The 26,114-nt window shown below is 38.0% G+C and overlaps 1 protein-coding gene across 1 annotated transcript in view; it reads left to right on the top strand.

The window, feature by feature from the left end:
- Nucleotides 1-7,782: 7,782 nt before the first annotated feature.
- LOC129247139 (MAP/microtubule affinity-regulating kinase 4) overlaps nt 7,783-26,114 on the top strand; it is a 36,623-nt gene continuing 18,291 nt past the window's right edge. The window contains exon 1 of the mRNA XM_054886090.1: nt 7,783-8,146. The gene's annotated coding sequence lies outside the window, so the exon portion shown is untranslated. The remainder of the gene's footprint in view (nt 8,147-26,114) is intronic.

Genomic DNA, 26,114 nt, shown 5'->3' on the forward strand with positions numbered 1-26,114 from the left:
CTGCTTCTCTACTCAGTTGCTCAGTCAATTGTAAAAATTTAGCTCTAAAATTTTGCAGGCAGACCTTGGAAGTCTTTGCCGTCCATTCGTAACAAAACTTCAGCCACGTCTGTATGTATGCATGTTTGCGTATGTGGGTTTTAGAGCAAAGTTTATGTAATGGAAATTTTAATAAAATTAAACGCATTCGTATGTGAAAGTATACAGTGCGTCGCTAAAAATTAGAAACAGTGAAGACTTAGGAGTATATCTTCGGAATGAAAGGGAAAATATAAAGTAAAAACATCGTTGCCGGTGGTTTGAAACATAACCGTTATCTAAATTTGTTTTGTATGACAGTCCATTTGTTCAGGCTAATCTCTGGCAGAATCGATTTTACTGAGACACTTTAACGCCGACAGGTAGAAGACTCTTGAGGAGCATTTTTAAGGCTATTTTTATTAGCCGTTTAGTAGAGCGGATGTAGAGCTCTTTTAAAAAACCACGTGAATGGTCTGGCTTATATCCAGCCCTATAGCACCTACTAGCAATTATTCAGAGTTAAATCAATAACCAAGCGGCAGGCGTGGCCTTAGTGCGATGGAAATTGGTGATGCCCGACTTTGCTTTCAGCTGCTTCAATCAAGGTTATATTGGATACCAGGCCACAGCGCACAGTGCGGCCGATTCCCGAAAAGCTGGCCAAAACTCAAAAAATTAAGTAATTGATTCAAAATTTCTTACTCGGGGGTTGTCGGGGTCGCTGATTACGAATTTGATCTTAAAATTTTGAAAATCCACCCCCTTCCACCTCTATTGGCCACCCCCTCACGTGAAATAGCGTATATTCTAGAACATAATCAAGATGCATATAAATTTATATGTTTTCGGGGTCGCTGATTACGAATTTAATCTTAAAATTTGTATAGAAACCTACGTTACTTATACACGCAGATCCCCTCTTGAAAGTATAGTCTTTCACTGTTTTCTCTCATTCTCTCTTCGTATTTATTTCTTGTGCACAAAAAATAGCATAAAAGCCAAGGTAGCAAGTGGTAGCAGCTGAATCTTGTTTTATTCAGTAACCATTACTTTTTTGAGTAACCCTTAATAGGTTTCAAAGCAGCATATGACGGCGTTGTATTACTATACAGTTTGAAAACTCAAATTTTATAAAAAAAATTGCAAAAAATGTATCTACGTATTGCTGCAGCTAAAAATTTTGTGTCGAGGTATTGATATGTACTAAAGATTTCTCGTATTTTACTAACCTTCCGAAGATGATTCCATTTGGTTTTGTTCAATTTACTCCATTACAAAATCTTTCAAATGTGTACAACTTTCACTATTCATCGACAGTAATACGATGCTCAAACGAAGGCCACGTTGCGACTGAAAATACAGAGGATACTTAGGGTACAGGACGTTGCTATGAACGGTTTTCACTACTCAAGGCATTACTGTAGCCAACCCAAAGACAAAAAAACTCTATCTAGAAACTTTTTTTTCGACTTTTGGCCAGCTTTTTCGGAATCGGCCGCACTGTGCAGCGGTTCTACAGGAAATTACAGCTGGCAAGGCAGAGTACACTTCAGCTAACATCTCGGTCACCGCGAGGGATACCTAAAATCAGCTTTCTGGATACCTAAAATCAGCTCAGGAATGGTTCTCGTGACAACTCAGCGAAAGCTGTCCGAAAACATTGAAATGCAGGGTTTGTAAGGCCTTTCGGATACAGATCGATCGAAGGTGATTGAGTGGTCTTAAATCCATGGATAATAAAGCCACATCTCTCGTTAGTGGTGGAAGTCTTAACCAGACAGATTAAACTCTATTGGAAATCATGCGGCCAGACTCTACGCAATTTCGAGTCTCTTTTTCGAAAGCTGTATGGAGGATGTTAAAGTGAAATCGTTACAGCATTTATTATTATTATTTCTTGCCGCACAGGCTGGGGGTGCAAAGAACCGATAGAAATAAATTCCATGTTTATCGATTTTCAGCTTTTGACTTCATCTGCGGCCAAGTCCATTTCCATATTCGTTTGCGTATTTTAATCTCAACCGACCTTTGTTCGCTTCGAGTAAGGAGCTCGTCATTAGAATGTCCAGCTATTCATACATCCGTACTGACTTCACATTCGAATTTAAAATCCTTTGCTTTTGTTCCGGCAACTAGCTACTAAGAATACCACAAGCTTTTACGCATAGGGAAGGATGGTCTGGCTTTCGTTATTCTGTACTCAATGACAGTTTTAGCGCCGCCGTCACGATTGATTCGGCTACCAAAGTAGACAATTTTTTTACAATTTCGATGGGTTGTCCATACATTGTGACTGCGCCAGATTGAGTGCCATTAATGCCCATATACTTCATCTCTCAATGTTAATACGTAACCAAACGCGATCTGCGTAGTTAGCCACTTCGTCTAGTTTGAGTTGCATATGTCCCCGTTATTGTGACAATAGAGCAATGTCATCAGCATAATCGATATCATCTAGATTGGGTTCCAGAGGATGCCTCTACCAAGGGGAGCGTCAAAGGCATGGCTTAGCACATCATTGATTACGATTATAAACACGAGTGGCGACAGAATGCAGCCTTCTCTCACTCCTGCAACTGGTTCAATTGGGTCGAATAACGCACCACATTGGGTGCCACATTCACACTAACAATGGAACAAAAACACATTCAAATGCGACTCTCTCAGCAACATTTAGAGCGTTTTCGAAAGAATAAAGTGGCTTTTGTGCGCCTAATTCATCACTTTGGATGAGACTGGGGTCTAGCACCACGATCCTTAATCAAAATAAGATTCTTAAGACCTGCTGAAGGGAAACACTTCGTGAAAAAATACCCAGTTTGTAAAAGAAAAGAATTTTTTTCATCAGGACAATGCAGCGTGCTACAAGAGCATTTTGACAATGGCTAAAATCCATCAATTATAGTTCGAATTGTTAGAGCATCCACCATATTCACCAGATTTGGCCCCTAACGACTTCCATCTGTTTCCAGACCTAAAAAATACATGCGAGGAAAGCACTTTTCATTAAATCATGAGGTCTTAATAGCTATGGAAGCGTACTTTGCTGCCCTTCCCGATGCTCACGTCGGGAATTGAACTCATAAATTAGAATCTCGTTGGAACAAGTGCATTGATGTTCAAGGAGACTATACTGAATAATATTTAAAGTGTATTTCAAACTATAAAATTGTGTTTTTCTTATCGAACCGCAAAACTTATTCAACATTCAGTATAACATTAGACACTTTTCTTCGCAATTGGACCAATTTTTGACTTTCGTGCAAGTGTGCCGTCTTTATGGGCAACCATTTCAACGTAACTAACCTTCGTGATTTTCGAAGTATGCCCACTCCTTTTTCTATAGGACAGACATGTAAGTAAAACTTTAAGTTAAAAGTTCTTCGCGTATACAAAAATCAGTTTCACCTAGACTTAGACTCCTCTACATTTACGATTTATTTTACTAATATCCTATTTTTATAGTACTTACGAGTACATAAATAGGTTCCACAATCCGCACGTATACTCACATATATGTATTTGAGCATATACATATTTACACGTACATATGTATGTATGTCTTTTTATAAAATTATTTCAATAAGGTTTTATGCCACTTTTTTCCATATTTAGATAGCTGCCATTCGCCGCTGGTGGTCAACCTATTTTTAGTTACACTCTTGAGTAAAGCTCTCGTATTATCATTCCCATTCCAGTCGATTTCGATGCGCTTGCACTTTTCTACAACTCAACGCTCAGCTAAAACAAAAAACAAGTGCGCACAAACTTTAGCAGAAGCTTTACACATACCAATACAAGTATATTTTACCATACAGATGCATGCAGTTAGATGGTCGCTGAAAATAGAATCCATGTTTCACAAAATTATAAATAGTAAAATCAAATTTATGTGGCTCACATAAATTATTCTAACGAGCGCAATTCATAACCACAACAACTGGTTGGTGCTTACACCGCATCCCTTACGACTATACAGTTGTGCTGCGCTCGCTGACTGTCTGTTCGCAATGTTGGTTGTTTGCCTGCCTCCCTGACTTTACTGGTTGGCACTGGCATCTTTTCGCTCTCATCTTTATTGTCCTTGATCGACTTACAGGCAAGATTATGCCACAGCTTTAGTGCCTACTCAATTTTCCGGGATTCAATTTCCGTCCACTCCACTCTGACCTCGTCTACGCATTTGCCTGCACCACTCGTTTTTCACTCGCTAGTCAATGTTTATTATTCATATTCATGCAATTTATCCAGCTATTGCGTGTGTAATATCTTCTAACGCCGGCGTACAAAAAATCGAATTTTCTTAGTAATACAGAGAATGGGGTGCAATTTTGCTAACGTTTTTTGTGGGTGAAGAGTTAAAAAAATTTCGTTTGCATAGACGCATAGCTTTTTCACCTGTCACACTGCAATAGCGTTTTAACTTTTTTAATTCATTGGCGCTTTTTTAATTCATTTTAGTTCCCTACGAGGCGTCGCAATGGGCTATGAGTCTGAGTGGACAACAGCTTCAACCTAACCTAATCTAATTCATTAGCATTCATCAATGCCTTTGTGCCACAACGGAATAGGTTCTTTACTATTTTCTATGAAATAAATTCAATCTAATACTTTGGAATTGTTAAAAATATTTTATACACTTGGAAAGAAAAAAAGCATTTTCGATTATTCAGTTATTTTTATGTATGGAAATTTGTTCTTAATCGAAGCCAATTACCGGAAAACACGAACGGATTTTATTAAATTTCAATTCAATTTGGTTGTGCGAAGTGCACATTTTCTGCAAAGCTTATAAAAGTAAGCGCACATATGGTGCTAATGGTGCTAAATGGTGGAAGAAGACCAAAACATGTTAAACTGCCTTTTCATGTCTGATGAGGCCCATTTCGATTTAAACGGCAATGTGAACAAACAAAATTGTCGAATATGGAGTACTTCTAACCCACAGATACTCCACGAGACGGAATTGCGTCCTCTTCGCGTGACAGTGTGGTGTGCGGTTTCTTCACGCTGTATTGTCGGGCCTTATTTTTTTGAAGAAAATGGTCACACCGTTACGATTACTGGAGACCGTTATTTGAAAATGCTGAAAGAATTTTTCTATCCAGAACTACGCCGAAAGAGAATTCCTTTCAACTCTGTGTGGTTTCAACAAGATGGGGCAACGTCTCACATAGCCCAGACTGTTATGACAGAGTTGCGACGAAAATTTCCCAATAAACTGATTTCAAGAAACTCCGAATTTCGTTGGCCCCCCAGGTCGCCTGACCTTACTGCACCTGACTTTTTCTTGTGGGGTTTATGTAAACAAGAAGTTTATAAAACAAAGCCAACAAATTTGGATGAACTAAAACAATCCATTCGGGCAACAATTGCGGCTATTCCTGTCGCAACTCTCAAAGCAGCAATGAACAACTTTTTACTAAGATGCCGCACTTGTGTCAACGAGCATGGGGGGCATTTAAATTCAATTATTTTTAAAACTAGTTAAGCTACATTTAATAAAATTTAATGACCTGCAACTTGAAAAAAAAATAAATGAATTCCATACCCTAAAAAAAAAGTTATTTGAGTTTCTTAATGTAGCAAAATTCATCAGCCACCCTGTATAAAGAAGACGGCAACCATGAGTGCATTTAGGTTAAATGAAGCGGTTCGCTGAAAAGAAAAAAATTATGGTCCGCTAGTCTATTGTTGCGACAAGCTCAGTTAATCTCGGTGAGGACTGACTACATCGTCCCAACGGTAACTTTCAATAGGAATTTTCCCACTCTCTTCTCAACTTCGACACTACAGTCTATACGGATGGCAGTAAAATGGATTGTGGTGTTGGAGCTGTATATATTCTCACAGACTTGGAATTGAAAAATCTGTGCGTCTCCCTAATACCAGCAGCGTCTTCCAAGCGGAAGTACTAGCAATTGGGGAAGCCTGTAGGTTACTAATCGCAGATTTCTCTTTTAAGGGCAATATCGCTATTCTTTCGGATAGCCAAGCTGCAATTCAGGCACTGGAATCGGCTACAACAACCTCTAAAGTGGTGGAGCAAAGCAGGAATAGCCTCACCACTTTGAGTGAAAACCATAAAGTAACCTCAATTTGAGTCCCGGGATACCGGTACATAGAAGGTAACGAAAAAGCCGATGAACTGTCAAGAGGGGGATCTGCCATGAATAACGTTCTTGCAGAATCGGTACTCACTCCATTCGGTGCAGCCAAGAATGCAATTTCCCTAAAATACCTTCGAATCGCAGATTGTAGATCGAGCGACCAGACGAAATGCAAAATCAGCAGAACGTTATGGCCCACCTACAACTTCAAGCAATCGTCGTCATTGATAAACATGAAACGACGGGATGCCTGTAGACTAACGGCAGTCTTAACTGGTTTCTGGTATATCGGAGAACAAGCCGCAAAAATGGGCATCCCTCACAACACATACTGTCATAGTTGTAAACAACCGCAGAAAGAGGAAATAATCTTCCATTTCCTCTGTGAATGGGTTGCCCTATGGAAGGACAGAATGCTTACCCTGGGCAAACCGCTATTCGAGAGTCTCGAGCAACTATCTGGCATAGGCGTCAACAGCCTAATAAGCTTCCTAAACCGCACAGACTGGATATAGTCCTGCTGCAAATAACTGCTAAACAAGTTGGTAACGAGGATGTGGCAACAAAATGGTGCGGAAGCGCTACTTGGATTCTGGATGAATCACCACTCTAACCAACCAACCAACCAAGCGCACATATCTTACCAAATGAAAAAAAAAAATAATTTTCCCAAAAATGTTTAACCAAAAAAAATATTGTTTTTCCCAAAATCTTAAACAAACAAATTAAATTGTTTTCCAAATATTAAAAAAAAACAAAAAACAAAAAAAAGCGGTCGCCGTAGCCGAGTGGGTTGGTGGGAATCTCAGTAAAACACCAAAATAAAAAAATAAAATAAAATATCTTATAGCAGTCGCCCCTCGGCAGACAATGGCAAACCTCCGAGTGTATTTCTGTCATGAAAAAGCTCCTCATAAAAAATATCTGCCGTTCGGAGTCGGCTTAAAGCTGTAGGTCCCTCCATTTGTGGAACAACATCCAGACGCATACCACAAATAGGAGGAGGAGCTCGGTGTCATTTACAACCCAATTACCAGTATAGCTTCTTCTTCTTCGTGAAGCTTAGCTAGTATATAAAATTAAATTATTTGCATCAAACACTCTATTATATGCTAGAATTCCATTGACGTATTTTTAATTGATTTTTCTTATTTCTTTTCAGTTCATCAGAAGTGAAGTAAAGAAGAACCACATATAACTTTTCACACCAGAAGTGTAAGGGTGTAGAGGATATGTATCTGAAAACGGAGCAGCGCCTCAGCCATGCAAGAAACTTGGTATTTTACCAGCGTCCAACTCACAAAGTAAACGACCAACCGTAAAAAGCATAGAACTCGCTGAGCTGTGGTAATGACTTGCCGAAAACGTCAAAGGACTACCCGCAGAAAATTGTTTGTCGTACGAGAGACATTGAGCCAAATTGAAATTAACCGCTAGCCGTTGAACGTCAACAAGTCCAACGACGAAACTGTCAGTGAAAAGGAATGCGGCGAAATTGTCAAATAAAAATCGCCAAATTATTCTAAGTCAACAACAACAGTCAACAGTGACAACGCAAAAATAAACAAAAACAAAATAAAACAAATAGCAGCCAAACAACTACAAAGTAATGCAAAAACGCCTGTAATAAAAAAGGACCATTGTAGCGATACTTAGCAACAACATTAAGGAAGTCAACAAGCAATTTACATCAACGTCCGAAGCGCATAGACACACAGGCGACCTTCCTTGCCAACAACAAAAAAAGCCAACTTGTTATTCTTTGTCTGCTGCGCGCTTATCCGCTTAGAAGAGTTTTTTCATCTCGCTCAACGCATTCCGTTAGACGGTATCTTGGTTTTTGTATTGATATTGTGTATTTTGGTGTAAAAGGTGCCATCAACAAAACAGCAGTCGTGGATACCACCGGTGATTATCAGGAGTCAGTGCTAGTGCCGCCGCCTTGTCCACCCGCCACACCGCCCTACCAAAGGCTAACGAAAGCGCTGCAGTGCGATCCAAGATGCGGGCACGAGGTAATTATTAAGCGCCATAAATGGGTGGGAATGAGCAGAAGAAATTGTTAGCGGAAGTGGGATGAGTAAATTTGGGATAAATTTGAATTTGAAGTGCGCCAGTGGGTGAGGTTTTATGCTTGGTGAACCATCAGGTGTGGCAAAGCAATTTTCTGTTTAAGTTTGCCTCAACCCTTGTAAATAATTTATTTTCTAAGTCAAGTGAAATTTAATGAGATTAGTATAAAAAGAGAGATGATAAACAGGCAAGGATATGGGACGGCTACAAAGGATAGAGCCATTAATCAGTTTTTTAGCTATTAGTCAGTTTTTTGGGGCTTAAATGTGCCAGCAAAGCAATCAATTCATATTTTCCCAAATATTTCGCCTGGTCTATGGAAAGATGACTTAGGTATCAAAAAATCATTTTTGACTTTTTTGTGAATTCGGATGGAGTTTGAAATGCTCTTTCGCATGGTGAAAACCAGAAATTCATAATTTGTGGCAAAGTAAACTAAAAGGAATGAAAAGGAAGGAAAAGAAGAAGAATAGGAAGAAATGAAACGAATTACTTATCTTGAACACTTCGTTGGGCAGTCGGGCCTGGACAGACCTTTTTCGACTTTGGCCGTGAATTTGACATATCTCTATTATAGCTAATGATTTGAGTTGTCAGGTAGCTTTCTAAAATTTAATTTTCTATCGATTTATTAATATATAACCTTTTAAAAAGGGTCCTCGAATAGGTTGAGAAAAAGAATTTGAAAAGTTACATTTTCGGGTGGCACCTCAGGTCTGGCATTTATATGAGATTAAGTCGCAAATGCGCCACATTTATAATTAATTTTTAAGTATTGCAAGCATATATTTTTAATTTCTTACCTTTTTAATTGAGCTACCTACAGAAATAGTCGCTGAAAATATATTGATTTGTAAAAAAAAAGGAATTTTTTTTTTATCTTTATTTTGGCTCATTTCGATGAAGGTTGAATAAAAAAAGTTCATTACAATGAAATATATGGTAAAATGTCGACATACTGAATTATTGCACACAATACAATAGAAAAGAGTTTCACGACGAAGTTTTTCGCCTCATTGTAGGCAAAGGCGACAATCTCTCTTCATTGTGAGTGTTTCGGCTCCGGTTGGTTGGTTGATGACAGTACAGGGTTGCCCCTATTCGACGGACCCATGTGTTTTTTTTTTTAAATCAAAGAAAAACACAATTTTTTGTTTTTTGATGTTGACGATAATAATCATTTTATTTGGTTCAAGTAGATTTATTGACATTACTTTTTGAATATGATATCTCTCAAATGGCCGCCTTGAGCCTGTACGGCGTATTGTGCCCGTTTTGCAGCATTTGCCATAGTTTTAGCTAAGATTTCGGCTGGAATAGCGGCTATTTCCTCACGGATGTTGTTCTTGAGCTCTTCTATGGTCTTTGGCTTATTAATATAAACCTTTGATTTTAAATATACCCACAAGAAGAAGTCAGGTGGCGTTAAATTGGTCGAACGCGGTGGCCAGTCAAAATCGCCATTTTTCGGCATCAAACGACGAGGAAACAATTTCTTCAAAAAATCGATTGTGTGCGGTGGAGCGCCGTCTTGTTGAAACCAGAACTGCCTCATACACTTTCGACGAATAATTGGCATCACAAAAGTGGTTATCATATCGCGATAACGCTCCTGATTGACGGTAATAGCTTGACCATCTTCATTTCCGAAGAAAAACGGCCCAATAATCGTTTTCGCACTAACGCCGCACCAAACAGTGACTTTTTCGTCGTAAAGAGGTACCTCTTGAATTTCGTGAGGATTTTTAGTGGCGTAATTACGGCAATTTTGCTTGTTTACCGTCCCATTCAATAAGAAATGAGCCTCATTGGACATGATGATTTTGTTCTTCTTCTTTTGACTTCTTTTGTTGAATGTAAATTTTAACAATTTGGGAGCGCTCGCGTGGCGTGTACCGTTCCATGGTAAAAATCTGCTTGGACTGACGCTTCCAACGCGGTATGTCATTAAGCGATCTGACGTCTCTGTCAAAAGATACAGGGTTGCCAAATGGGTCCGTCGAATATGGGCAACCCTGTATTCCCAGGGATAGTAACTGGTTTGTTGAAAAATTATTCCATAGTCAAATGAATAGACAATTGAGAAATAACGGCTGGATTATTTGCAACGGATATGTTGCAAAAGAAATGAAAGGTCCATTCATTCTTAGGTCCCACTAGGTACACTCTAGTCAAAACGGGAAAGCTATCGACTGTTACACTACATAATCTTGTTTGCAAGATTTCAACCCACTTCTTTATTCAAGCAAGCCACTATAGACTTGATGCTTGCTACCCGTGGCCACAATGTACCTCCTTTAGTGCATCCAAATAGAGAATTTCTCTGTGATAAAGGGATCAAATAATTTTTTTCTTATGAAAGCCGATGCATCATCCCGATTGTTGTCATCATCAAAAATAATATATACGCTAAAAAGAACCAAACTTCATCATAAATAACATTTTCCGATATATAATTGGGGTTTCCCTGAGAACTTGTAATCTTGGCCTAGTGCGCAAACGTGCAAAGTCGCGAGATCCTTCGGGACATGGGTAGATCGGTGGCTCTCGAGACAACTTCTAAGGTTATTAAAGCCGCAGATCAGGAATTTGATGGGCATCCTTACCGGACGTTGTCCGTTAGGTGTTCATGTGGGGAGACTTGGGATTGCTTCAGATTGATTTCTGCAGAAGATGTCTGCTCTTGTCGAGCAAAGATTAAGACATCTCACAGAATGATTTCCAGCCCATTTATTTCGGTTATCAATCCACTTTCGGCCAAGAAGAAAAATTAACGAACTTAATGAACCATTTCGATCCCTATGACAATCTTTTAAATCTCATTCTGGCACATTTGATATATCGGACCCACTTTTTACTATCAAGTAAGCAGTACTGTCTTCTCTCTATATATGAATGAGGATGGTATGTCTCTAGGTTTTTATTCAGCTGATCAATTTTTTTTTTCTGTAGCTGAAGATTTTCAGATCTCGACATTTAACAAACTTCTGCCTTTCTTGGCCCATCACCAAAACTAAAGTTATCCCTATGTGCACTCCACTCACGGAACATCGAAGAACGGGTAAGGAAAACAGAAATTGCTCTGTATGCCTGCAAAACGTATGCTTGGAAGAAGATGGGGTATTCAACCTAAGTATATTTTATGGTTGTATAAGGCAGTTATACGACCAATTTATCATACGGATCGATAGTTGGGTGGAGAGCTCTTGGAAGGGATTACAAAATCAAACAGAATACAAATGTCAGCCTGTTCAATACCGGTCGGTGTAATTATATCGTGTTATAGGGAGGCCCTTACTGCTCTGGCACATGTTTTTCCGGTAGATCTCCATATCAAGAAGATGGCAACCATGAGTGCATTTAGGTTAAATGAAGTAGGTCGCTGGAAATAAGAAACTTTTGGTCATGCCAGTCTTCTATTGCGACAAACTCAGTTCAAATCTGGGACGACTGATTACATCATCCCAACGGTGACATTCAACAGTAATTTTCCCATCTCGGGAGGAATGGAGTAAGGGACTTTTATGATACTAAATAACTTCAACCCTACAGTCTATACAGATAGCTCTAAAATGGATTGTGGGGGTAGAGCAGGTATATATTCTCATACACTCATGGACTTAGATCGGGAAAACCTGTGCGTCTACCTAATATTAGCAGTGTCTTCCAGAGAAACTTGTAGCTTACTAATAGCAGACTTCTCTTTTAAAGGCAATATCGTTATCCTTTCGGATAGCGAAAATGTAATCCAGACACTGGATTTGACTACAACAACTTCTAAACTAGTGGAACAAAGCAGAAATAGCCTAGCCAACTTGCGTGAAAACCATAACTTTACTTTAAACTGAGATGCCTCGGAAATCCGAACATTGAAGTAAACGCAAAAGTGGACGAACTGGCAAGTAGTGGCTCTGCGGATAATCGATATTCACACCACTGGGTAAATCAATAATACAATTTCCTCAAAAATCTACGAATTGCGAATTGCAAGGTCAACAGAACGTTATGGCTCACCTAAAACCACAAGCAAACGTCAACATTGACAAATTTGAAACGAAGGGATGTCTGCAGACTTACACAGTGATAACTGGCTTCTGGTCCATAGGAAAGCAGGCAACCAAAATGGGTATCCCTTGCAATATATACTGCCATAGTTGTGATCAACCTGAGCAAAAGGAAACTAGACTCCACTTCTTCTGCGAACTCCCTGCCCTATAGGAGGAGCAAGGATGTTAATCCTAAATCACCACTTCAACCAACTAAACATCATTTTTTTTAATTTCATCGAAAGTGCCACATGGCGCTTTTTTGTACTAAAAAAATTATTCCCTTTAACCTGCTCCGAAAATTCCTCATCTACCTGTGCTAGTCTTGTCAAAATTCAGTTCATCCGTTTCGGAGATGAGCGTGTTCAAATAGATAGCCAAAGTTTTTAAAGATTTTCTTAAAATTCTGCTGCATTCCCTACTTCTTCCACAATCTTTATTTCTTATATACTATATATCTAATAAACGGAAACGGCAGTCCTACAATTTTAGTATAAGGAGTATTGGTGTTTTACCAATTTCAGGAATTTTAAAACTTTTTTTTAATTTTTTTAGTTTTCTAATTATTTTTTTAGAAATTTCCCCTCCACTTCGCAACAATAATCGTTCATACAGAGTTATCGCCGGTACATAGAAAGTTATCGTCAAGGGATATTTTATAAAATTTTCGAAAATTTCCACAGCACCAATATCGTCCACCTATTCCATTTATTTACATACAAAGGGACTAAAGAGATAATCTGGTAAACAACGATAATCTTGCATAAACTTATTATGAAACCACAACCACCGGTTTTTTATTTCCACACCCTTAATTCTTTCACAGAAGCGCATGCAAAAACATTTCTTGCCCGTTTGCGCAATTTCTATTGCCGCTATTACATTTTGTGGCGCCTATTCGCTTTTACCAGGGCAATAACCAAATGTGTTTACAAAGCATACACACCTACATGGACCTGTGGAAAAAGGGTTTATGAACTTAATAGACGGAACTTGTGTACATAGGTAATGATCCGTAATGGCGACGACCGCCACGAAAAGTGTTGCCCGCCTAATCGCTCACGCCCTTTGCTCGTGCATATGCAACATTGAACTTGGACTTGGAGCGTGCATGCCTACGAACTTGTAGGGCTTGCTTAGTTAAAGGGTGCACTGTGTGGAAAAAATAGAAAATATTCAAGCAAATGCTTAGGTTATTTATTTGTAGTACACCAAAAATCCAATTGCGGCAATCGGCGGCAAAAATAAAGCATAAGATTAAAATATGTTATTTGAGCCAATTTGTAAAGAATTCATGCGCATGCAAATCGACAGTGTGCCTCATATATTCTATTTATATTATTATGGCATATTGTATTTTCTTAAATGAAAACGCGAACTCTTGTTTAGCATTAACCTAATTGCTCTTTTACTGCAAAAAATGTTTATTATATCCAAAATAGATAAACAGAAAACCCGAATAAGTCATTATTTCCACAAGCAGGTAATCAGCAAACTAAATTGATTGATCTCAATACCAAATAGCTTTCGATGTGTACTTACATGATTGAGCTTCCAAAAGCTAAATCGATCTGCTGAAAATTACGCAAAGCCAAGAGGTCGTGAACACATCGGTGTGGGTATATTGGTAATCTGCCAATTTGGTAGATGCTATGAATATTCATTGCAAAGGAACTCTAATTTACATACCACCAGAGTGCAAACTGAAGCTCAAGTGTATAACCATGTACGTAGAAGCATAGACCGGTGCTCATCTGCTCTTCGCTGGTTTCCCACTAGGAAATTGAAGCTTTAAGGAATAATTTATGCATACTTGTACAAAAGGCCCGTGTAGGTAAAAAGGATTTTAGGTGGTTTTAATTTATTGATATCCTATTCAGCTACCCACTGTGACAATGAATATGAAATCATAGCAAACTTTTGATTCTTATTCTTCTTGATTGCCGCGATAAGCGATTTTTCCGAGCTTAACAAAGCTAGTCGTGCTAACCGGCGCCAGTTGGACACACCAAGTGAAGCCAAGCCCTTCTTCACCTGATCTTTCCAACGCAAAGGAGGTCCTCCTCTTTCTCTGCTACCAGCAGCTGGTACGGCATCGATTACTTTAAGAGCCGGAGCGTTTGTATCCATTCGGACGCTACGTCTATGTCGTCGTAAAGCTTATACGTCGCATTGTTCTATCACCTACGATACTCGCCGTCGCCAACGTGCAAAGGTCCAAAAATTTCCGCAGAATCTTTACTGCAAAGGACGCCTCATCGGATATTGCCGTCCAAGCGTCTGCGCAATGCAATGAGATGATGAGAGACCTATAAATGATTTGGTTTTAATAAATAAAAATAGATTCTCCATGAAATAGTTGCTTCAGTAATATTTTTGTTCTAGCAAGCGAATCCATGTCAACGGATTTAAATATTTTGGACATTGTCGTCAATTTTCCTAAAAATTAGTATATTTGTATTTGTAAGAAGTCAACTTGAAAAATTGATAAAAAAAATTTGGAAAAAACTTTATCATTTAGAGAGTTATTTTCTGGATTCACAAATTTTGGTATAGAGTTTTTTGAAGTGGTAACTTTTTCGGTTATTTTTTAAATTTTCATACACATATTTCTTTTTAATTTTTCAGTATAAAATATATTAAAAAAAAAAAGTTTTGGGGAAAAAAATGTCCTATTTTTGGCCCATATTTTTGGGAAAGCCTTTTCTTGTTATGCGTTGTTTTTCTTATTTTGGTCATTAGTAGCTGTTATTTTTCGGTTTGTTTATTTTTAACATTTTCCTAGAGTTTTTTATTGTATTTTTTAATACAAAATATACTTTTGAAACAAAAAATGTTTGGAGAAAGAACGAGCTCTTTTTGGCCCATATTTTTTTATTTTCTTGTCCCTTCAGAAAGGCCAACAAATTTGGGAAAAACCTTTTTTTTTTGTTTTGTGGCCCCCTCAGATATTTTTCATAATTTTTATTATTAATAGCTTAGTAATCACTGCAAATATAAGTTGGATTCCCAAAACGTTTCGAGTTATATTTAAATACATACAGCGATCCAGTGAAGAATCAATAAATGAACCAATTTTTAAAATTGTAAGAATTGACGGCAAAGTCCAAAGACAAAAGTTTTGATATTTTTGACATGGGATCAATTTAGTATTAAACCTCATAAATGTGTGCCGTTACATCACCAAAACAGTTCTAAATGTATGTACTAATAATAGTTTATGAGAAACATCAAAACCCACACCACAAATTGAGGGAAGAGCTCGGCGAAACACCCAAAAATGATGTAAGCGCCAATTATATATATATGGTAAATATAAAAATGAAGCGGCAACACAGAAAGGTTAGGTTAGGTTAGCCTGGTTGGCAATAAGCCACGCATAAGCCTTTTGTCCCTAGCGATACCAGATGGAGACCGACCTCTATGAATACAGAAAGTAGACATCATGTAGAATGTCAGCGCTTTAGGCGAATTTAAGCAGCGCTGGAAGATCCGCTTTTGAGACGTCCTCCAGACCCTCAACCAAAAGGGCTCCCAGGCATTTAAGCGCGTTTTTCATAATGCCGGACAGACGCACAGAAGGTGTTCTAAAGTTTCCTTAACGTACTCCCTGCGTTTTCTGCATTTTTCCGTGTTAGCAATACCTATCTTGTACGCATGTCCAGCTAATAGATTATGACCTGTTAGCATACCTATAATAGTTCTGCAGTCCTTTCTCGAGAGCGTAAGTACGAATTGAGTCAGCTTTTTGTCGTTAGTTCTACACATAACTTTTGCTGTTTTGCATTTGGTCAAATTAGTCCACTCCACTTGCTTTTTCATGCAGTCGGCCATTTCGATGTATATAGTATGTAGCGGTATGTTTAAATGGTAGTCTAACAGCACTTTTTGCTATCTCATCTACTATTTAGTTCCTTATAATGCCTTTGTGACCAGGTACCCAATAGATATGCAGCCTACTGTTTGCGGCTAGGCTTTCTATGGCCTCCGTGCTCCGTTGAACATTTTTGGACTTAATAGAATATGAGCTTATTGCTTTTATTGCTGCTTGACTGTCCACGTCTATATATATTAGTGGTTGAGTTCTTTCTTGCTCTTATATAGGCTAGCTCCGCGGCTTTCCCCACAGCAAAAACTTCCGCGTGGAAAATACTGCTGTGGTCTGGCAGCTTGATAGGCTGGTTTAGCCCTAGTTTTGAGCAGTAAATGCCAGTTCCCACTCCGTCCAAAGTTTTAGAGCCATCTTTATAGATGTGAAAAGTTCTATGGCCAGGCTTCATGCCTTTGTGCCATCCCTTCTCTTCAATTGTACTACATGGTCCAATAAGTTCATAAGGTAGTACGAAACCTTCTCTCCCAATTAAAATACGGAGTCATGTAGTCCGTGCCACCTGAGCTCCACTATCCTATTGAGCTGTGACCGAAGGTTCTGCAGGTGAATACCCCCGCAGCCATTAGCCTCCTCGCGGATTTCGCTGCCAGGTTTTCCGCCATAGGTGGACATTGTGCTTTCACAGCAATTTACTGTCTAGTATTACTCCGAGGTACCTCACATGATCTTTGAGAAGTAGTTCGTTGTTCCCTATCTTCGGAAGGTTCTACGCCGGGACCTTGTACTTCGTGGTAAAAACACAGAAAAATATGGATTATTTTAAAGTTTTCATAATAATCTTTTGTGGGATTGCTACTACTTATTACATAGTTCAAGTGCCATTTTTGCTTTTGTCAGGTGGTGGCGCCATGCACAAATTTAAAATATAAATTAAGTGGCAACGCTGTAATATTTTTTTTGTATAATATTTTTTTTTTTTTTGATTACAACATATTGAACTTTTTATCAATTATACATTTTTAGCTAAGTTCTATTTTTCTACAAAATATTATATGGCAACACCACTCAAAAATAATTTTTTAAACTTGTCTTAAATATATTTCGTCAATTTGTGCAAATTTCCTGAATTCTTTTTTTTTGTAATAACAATTAGGTGGCAATCGAAAATGTTTCGTTTTTTTTTTGCATTTAAGTACATACATTTCATTTGGTATCCATATAATAGTTTGAAAATGAATGTTATAACATATTTTTATCATTAAAAACTAGGTGGCATTGTTCTTTCACAAATGGGTTTTAAGCTCCTTTGTGTAGTAGCTACGTATATCTTGGTCCTAAAATCTAATGTGTGGCAAGCTCAATCAAAATTAAGTGGCAACGCTATATAACAGCTTTATTGAATAATTTCGTTTGCCATTCACATCTTAATACTTAAGTCGATTTCAAAGTTAATTTTTATTTTTATATTAAATATTAGATGGTTTTTCCTTTACAAACTTTTTTCAACGCCTTTTGTCTAGTATTCAAATCATACAATAGTATTTATTTCAAATTCTAAATTCCTAATTTTCTTTCTTTACAAAGACAATTAGGTGGCAATGCTTTCGTTTTTTTTTTTTGTTTTTGTTTGTATTTATGTAAATTCCCTTCATTTGGTACCCATATAATAATTTTCAAGTGAATTTGTTAATAATCTTTTTTCGCTAAAAGCTAGGTGGCAACGCCCTTCGACAAAAAATGTTTTTTTTACAAACTGCTTTTAAACACCTTTCGTCCACTCAATATCATGATATTCATTTCTAATATATAGTATGCACCTATTATTACAATCAATATTAGGTGGCAACGCTATCAATTTAATTTTTATAAAAGCTTTCTTAAATATCTTTCGTTTTTTATCAAAGTCATATTGTTTTAGGTAAATTTCTTCATTAATTTAAATTTTTCCATCAACCCTCCATCGGACACACCTTTTTCAAAACCTTCGGTCTTTGAAATACAAATTGAGTGGCAATGGCTTAAAATTTGGTTTTGCATTCAAGTTTTTGTAAATACTTTTTTTTGTATTCGTGTAATAGTTTTAAAGTAAATCTCGTAATAAATATCCATCTTTGCATTAAAAATTAGGTGGCAACGCTAACAAAAAACTTATTTTCTACGAAGGTTTCTTGCTTATTTCCCTTTTTAATAAACTACTGTAAAAAATTCGTCTCATTGGCCAGAGGGTTGAAATATTCACCCAAAGCACCACCTTCTAACGAATTAAAAAAAAAACTCTCCAACCCTAAATAATAATACATTGAAACTTATTTTTCCTGCCAGCCACTCCACCCCAAGGCTGCCAGTGTGCGCGCACGCTTCACATCAAACACATGCATACCCTTAACAGAGCTTTAACAGCAATCAACTATTCCTGGCTTTTATACTTTAAGCCAAGGCTGTGTGTGGTACTATAACAAAAGTGTTCGGAAATTCTCCGAAACGCCAATAAAGCGGCAAGTCAAGTTGCTTGTTAATGAACGCAGAGCGCTGAAACGTAAGGACTACGAATTTTAGCTAAAGCTCCTACAGCAATAAACAAACACATGCACAGGTATGCGTTTATAGTAGAATACGTGTCCCTATGAATAAAGAGAAGTAAAGATTATGTGAGTGCCATGGGAAGTGGCTGTCTCAAATGTATTCATAGTTTGATCCTTGCGGCACTTAAAGCACTCACTCTGTGTGTATTCATTCAGGCATTCCGCTTTGCTATTTGAAAAGTTGTAGTTACTTTGAACTTACGAATTGATTGATATATGTACATATGTATATATGTATTTCCTTATATTTTTAATTAAATGTAAAACAGGCATATCATTTATGAGTTGTTTTACCGAGCTTCGGCTGTGCATCTTGATGTTGTTCTACAAATGGAGGGACCTTCAGTTTTATGACCATTCCAAATGGCAGATGGTTTTTATGAGAAGCTTTGCCTATGCGAAATTGTACTCGGTGGTTTTCCATCACCTGCAATGCCCACCTACTAACGCAAATATTGTTGTATCGACATTCGACGTATCTGGTCTCATACAGCCAACAACAGCAAATTGCATGAAAGACGAAATATTTCCAGATGACCACTTGCTTGTTTGACATATCACTCGCCTGGCACACCTGATGACATTTCTGCTTGCAGGCACGACTTACCTTTACTGCAAGTGAAACTCAATATACGAAAAATGGCGACTAAAGCAATTAAGGCCACAGGCAACTAGTGACTACACACAGAACAAAGAAAACCGGTGTAATAGCTACAAGCAACGAATATTCCACAAAATATGGTTGAAAAGGGAATGTGGCAATAAGCAATAACAATCAAAGGAAAGCAGCATGCTGAAGGTGGTAACACCTGCTTTATTGACAGCCTTCGGAAGGTAGATTGCAAGTACCAATGATTTCGAAATGCGAAATATAAATTCAGTGCACCCACAATACAGGTACAATTTGTGACCAAAGTAGGAGAAGTATTTAGTGTAAATGTGCACTATAATGAAAATTGGGGCGACCTCACAAAAACACCAGTCCAGTAGTGTTATTTTCAAACTGATGTTAAACTTAGTGGGGTTTTGTAAATTAGTTAAGTAAGTAAATTTATTGCCGTACCACCCTGAGTCTAGTTATGATCTTTCACTTATGTGTATACAGAAGCAAAAAGCTTATAAAATTTTAAAACTAAAAAAATAATAAAACTTTCTTCTGATGTTCGGAAAATTTTAGCTGCAACCGAACCCAATCCAAGCTGAAGTTTTTCGATCCAAGTGGGGATTTTTTCTTTGACACATTTTGTTCAAAAATGGCACCAGAATCCAATCTTTGATCAATTTTAATAATCTTTTTTCTTACAAAAATGCTCATAAATGATTTTGCTAGAGATTTTCTAAGGCTGAATTTCAATATAATAGGACTATGAATAAGTTCGTGCGGTTTTACAACAGATGGCGTAACTTGATTATTATTCCATCGATCCACATTTCCAAACATTCATTGGAGAGCTACTGTCGTAAGGCACAAACGTCAGTATAAGTTTTTTATTTGAAGCGTAAACAACAATATTTTTACCACACTTGAAAATGTCGAATTTCGTGCCAAATAATGTGTTTTTGCGGGGAAATTTTTTAATATGAAGAAAAAAGCAGCCGAAAGTCATCGTATCTTGGTGGAAGTTTATGGTGAGCATGCTCTAGCTGAGCGAACGTGCCAGAAGTGGTTTGCACGCTTTAAAAGTGGTGATTTTGGCTTGGAAGACGAAGAACGCGAGGGTGCGCCGCCAAAGTTCATGGATACCGAATTGGAGGAATTGCTCGATCAAGATCCGGCTCAAACGCAAGAAGAGGTTGCAAAAACTTTGGGAGTTGATCAATCAACCATTTCCAAACGTTTAAAAGCCATGGGAATGATCCGAAAGGTAGGCCATTGGGTGCCGTATGAATTGAAGCCAAGAGACGTTGAACGCCGTTTTATGGCATGCGAACAACTGCTTCAACGGCACAAAAGAAAGGGTTTTTTGCATCGAATTGTGACTGGCGATGAAAAGTGGGTCCATTACGACAATCCAAAACGTCGGGCAACGTATGGATACCCTGGCCATGCTTCAACATCGACGTCGGCGCAGAATATTCATGGCCTGAAGGTTATGCTGTGTATCTGGTGGGACCAGCTGGGTGTTGTGTATTATGAGCTACTGAAACCGAATGAAACGATTACGGGGGATGTCTACCGACGACAATTGATGCGTTTGAGCCGAGCACTGCGAGAAAAACGGCCGCAATACGCCGATAGACACGACAAAGTTATTTTGCAACATGACAATGCTCGGCCACATGTTGCACAAGTGGTCAAAACATACTTAGAAACGCTCAAATGGGATGTCCTACCCCACCCGCCGTATAGTCCAGACCTTGCGCCATCCGATTACTATCTCTTCCGATCGATGCAACATGGCCTGGCTGACCAGCACTTCCGTAATTACGATGAAGTCAAAAAATGGATCGATTGGTGGATTGTGGCAAAACCGACCGAATTTTTCACAAAGGGAATCCGTGAATTGCCAGAAAGATGGGAAAAAGTAGTAGTAAGCGATGGACAATACTTTGAATATTAAATTTGTAACCATTTTACGTCAATAAAGTTTCAAATTTCGAAAAAACCCGCACGAACTTATTAATACTAGGAAACCCGGCCCCCTTCGCTGGGCACACTAAAATAGAATAGATATGGTTTAGAACAGAAAATATATGATTTTCATATTATTTATTTCTTTATTCTTTATTCAAGCGCTTTGGCATAAACAATATTTTTTGTTTTTCTATTTGTTTTTGAGTAAATATAAAATATAAATTGAAAATCAGGAAAAAAGAAGATTGTTTTTAAATTTCAAATCAACGCATATGAATAAACAATTGTCTTTTTTCCTGATCATCCATGAATTTTTCGTTTCAATTTATATGTTTTATTAAGCATTGGAGCTTTTTTAACCATTATCCATTTATATTTTTCAAAAAAAAAAACGAAAAAAATTTTTTTTTCCACGAACACATAATTTCATTCGGATTTCACATTAAATTCTCAAATTTCGTAAGAAATTATTCCCTGTTCCAAAATCCACTCCAAAAAAATTCACAAACAATTTTTACATATTGCACTTACGTTTTTTCCTTATGGCATCCAAATCAGAAAGAAATATTGACACATTGTAACTCACACTGTCAATTTGACAGTTCAGTTCCGCCCCAAGCGTTAAAAAAGTAAGCGACATTATGGCTGGTTCAAAAGAACGCTGTACCCGTTGCCGGTGCTCCGAATTACAACCAAACTTTACGAAACCCATTTTCAATACTTACTTAACAATGTGCATAAGTTTGGTTTAATTCGGTGCAAAGACACGGCGGGTCCACGTTTTGGCATATATTTCGAGACCCTAGTCATCAATAGGTATGAAAATTACCCCGTATTAAAGCACTTATCAACAGCTTTCATTTGATACCCATATTGTACATACACAACCAAAGGTTACCCGGGTCCACATTTTGACCTATATCTCGAGACCCCAGTCATGGAGTGGCATGAAAAATACTCTGTACTAAAGCATTCACCAACAGCTTCAATTTTATATCCATATTGTACAAACACATTCTAGGGTCCACGTTTATGTCTCTATCTCTTTAAAATCGGTCCAGTAGTTTTTGAGCCTATTCATTACAAACAAACAAAGTTTTCCTCTTTATTATAATAGGACTATGAATAAGTTCGTGCGGTTTTTTTCGAAATTTGAAACTTTATTGACGTAAAATGGTTACAAATTTAATATTCATAGTATTGTCCATCGCTTGCTACTACTTTTTCCCATCTTTCTGGCAATTCACGGATTCCCTTTGTGAAAAATTCGGTCGGTTTTGCCTCAATCCACGAATCGATCCATTTTTTGACTTCATCGTAATTACGGAAGTGCTGGTCAGCCAGGCCATGTTGCATCGATCGGAAGAGATAGTAATCGGATGGCGCAAGGTCTGGACTATACAGCGGGTGGGGTAGGACATCCCATTTGAGCGTTTCTAAGTATGTTTTGACCACTTGTGCAACATGTGGCCGAGCATTGTCATGTTGCAAAATAACTTTGTCGTGTCTATCGGCGTATTGCGGCCGTTTTTCTCGCAGTGCTCGGCTCAAACGCATCAATTGTCGTCGGTAGACATCCCCCGTAATCGTTTCATTCGGTTTCAGTAGCTCATAATACACAACACCCAGCTGGTCCCACCAGATACACAGCATAACCTTCAGGCCATGAATATTCTGCGCCGACGTCGATGTTGAAGCATGGCCAGGGTATCCATACGTTGCTCGACGTTTTGGATTGTCGTAATGGACCCACTTTTCATCGCCAGTCACAATTCGATGCAAAAAACCCTTTCTTTTGTGCCGTTGAAGCAGTTGTTCGCATGCCATAAAACGGCGTTCAACGTCTCTTGGCTGCAATTCATACGGCACCCAATGGCCTACCTTTCGGATCATTCCCATGGCTTTTAAACGTTTGGAAATGGTTGATTGATCAACTCCCAAAGTTTTTGCAACCTCTTCTTGCGTTTGAGCCGGATCTTGATCGAGCAATTCCTCCAATTCGGTATCCATGAACTTTGGCGGCGCACCCTCGCGTTCTTCGTCTTCCAAGCCAAAATCACCACTTTTAAAGCGTGCAAACCACTTCTGGCACGTTCGCTCAGCTAGAGCATGCTCACCATAAACTTCCACCAAGATACGATGACTTTCGGCTGCTTTTTTCTTCATATTAAAAAATTTCCCCGCAAAAACACATTATTTGGCACGAAATTCGACATTTTCAAGTGTGGTAAAAATATTGTTGTTTACGCTTCAAATAAAAAACTTATACTGACGTTTGTGCCTTACGACAGTAGCTCTCCAATGAATGTTTGGAAATGTGGATCGATGGAATAATAATCAAGTTACGCCATCTGTTGTAAAACCGCACGAACTTATCGATAGACCTATTATTAAGTATAGATATCAAAACACCCATCCTTGAATATGGGCATCTTTATGAAAAATACAGAAAAATTTTAAAAAATAAAAGTTTGTATGTAGTCAAATTCGGTTTGGCATTTTTTATTGTAGTTCTAATCAATGTTAATATATTCCGGCAAGGATGCAAATTTCCAATCACCTATAAGAGGTGAAATCATCCCCCGGGTTAGGTTAGTCAAGTTGCTTGTTTAAGACAAACACTCGGTGGCCCTAAACCCCATTGTGATACCTTTATTTGTTTTCCTTCCCCTAACTAAGCTGCTTAAGCCACTTAGATCCTTTCAAGAAGGTAACTAATCCCTCCAGTGTGACATTTTGCAATTTACCTAGATCTTCAAAGAAATAAACGCCAATGTATCTGGCACGGCTTCTTTGAAGTGCAGGATATTCACAGAGGCGGTGTTGTACCGAGTCAATTTCTTCCTCATCTCCACAGCTCCTGCAAAAGACAATGCGAGGTACACCCATTCTACTGGCTAGGATGCCAATAGTGCAGTGACCCGTTATAATACCTGTAAGGGCGCTGGTAGTTGATCTGTTCAATCAAAGCAGACATTTTGTACTTTTAAGATTCCGTTGTGGGCAGAGCGCTTTGGAGACCCTACAGTTAGTAGCCATAGTTCACCTCCTATTGGTTTCCGCGATTACGCTCAGGTCAATCGCAGTGTATAACTCGTTTAATTAACATCAAAAAAATCATCCCCTGGCTACGTGAATATAAACTTAAAATCTAATTTTTTTAAGTACAACCTAGAATGTTCACTGGAAAATTTTCAAAAAATTTATATATACTCGTATGCTTTTGGGGTAGCTAAGTCTGCATTCGCTATCCATTTGGCCTTGCGTGATCAAATTGAAGGTCAGCTCAAGGTTAAACATATAATATTCACCGGAAGAGTTAAAAAAAAGATTGATATCTATTCTTGTGAGATTACTGAGTGCGAATTCGTTGCCAGTTTGTTTTTGTGAGGTCAAATTGAAGGATAGTTTAAGGTCAAACACAAAATATTCACCGGAAATATAAAAAAGGTGATGCTTGTGTTTTTGAGGTTGCTGAATTAGAATTCGCTGTGCCTTTGTTTCTTCGACGCCAATCCTAGCTCTATATCCAAGGTAATCAATGGCCTTGACATCGGGGAAAACACTCCTGAATTAGAGTGAAAGCAAAGCAAACTAAAAATTCCCGGAAATATATGGGAAATATTTATGCTGCTACAACAACAACGACAACATTCGAGTTCGCAACGTTGAACTTGTATGAACTTGCATATACATATGTGAATTGCGTATTTTTTATAATTAATATTTAAGTGCATATAAGTCCATATGCAGATGAATGTATGATAATTTTCGGCAAATACCCTTTCGCCTGCAAGAAACATGAGCTCACTACTCGTGTTAACTATTTGATATTCTGAAGCTTCCAGCAGCTGAAGATTAATGGCAATAAGATGAACGTGCGCCATTCTATCGATTTAACATGTGCCATTTGGGGTGACAGTGGTGCGTATGAGTGACATTGACATTGGCATAGATTTGCATGTTGTTGCATGTGTGTTAGGGATGTACATTTTCGGGATTTCCCTGACCCCGGGGTTTTCAGCATATTATTTTGTATTCTCGTGTGCTCCCTGGTCTGCACTGAAGTTAAGAAGATTTTAAAGTTTATTATTATACAACAATGATATCCAGTTTTTAGTAACTCATATATTTTATAAGACAGTATGTAAATCTTATTTATAAATACCAAACAAATATATAGTGCTACAAATTTAAATCTGCAGTAATTTATAACAAAGTTTTTCCACCTCAAGCACAAATAGATTTCGTACAACAGCAGCTGCCTATATAAAAAGTAATTTAAGTCACAAGTCGAGATTGATATCAACCTTTGGGCACGTATTTTTTTGATTTTTGTTGCCCATATTTTTTATTTCCGTTTATTTCCGTCAGTTGAGCAAAATCGAATACGAAATTGGAACAAAACACCACATTTTGTTACATTCAATATGGAAAGGCTGTAAATATACACAGCTGCTGCGCGTATCGGTAATTTTTGACTGTTATTTTTACGCTTTACATGCTTTTTTATGAAAAGGGTTTCCAACTCTTAAAACTCTAGCAACATTGCACGAAAAGGTTTGCGTTTTGTTAAAATGGGGACTTGTGGATTGAAAATTTAACTAATTGCATCTGATATTAAAAACCTATTCTCAATAATCTTGTGAATCATCGTTAAAATGGACTAGTCCCGACATATTCGGAATTCGAAAATGTTTCAAAGTCCCGGGATCGACATCCACTAATCCATGCACATATGTGGATTTCGCTCAGTAAATGTAGATGATAATCAGTAGTTACACACCTAAATACTATTGAAACATCAACTTACACATACACATTCACGTACACACATATGCAATATATTTCCACAACAACCACTCATAAATTCTC

This window comes from Anastrepha obliqua, chromosome 5 (genome assembly GCF_027943255.1).
Source record: "Anastrepha obliqua isolate idAnaObli1 chromosome 5, idAnaObli1_1.0, whole genome shotgun sequence".
Lineage (NCBI taxonomy): Eukaryota > Metazoa > Arthropoda > Insecta > Diptera > Tephritidae > Anastrepha > Anastrepha obliqua.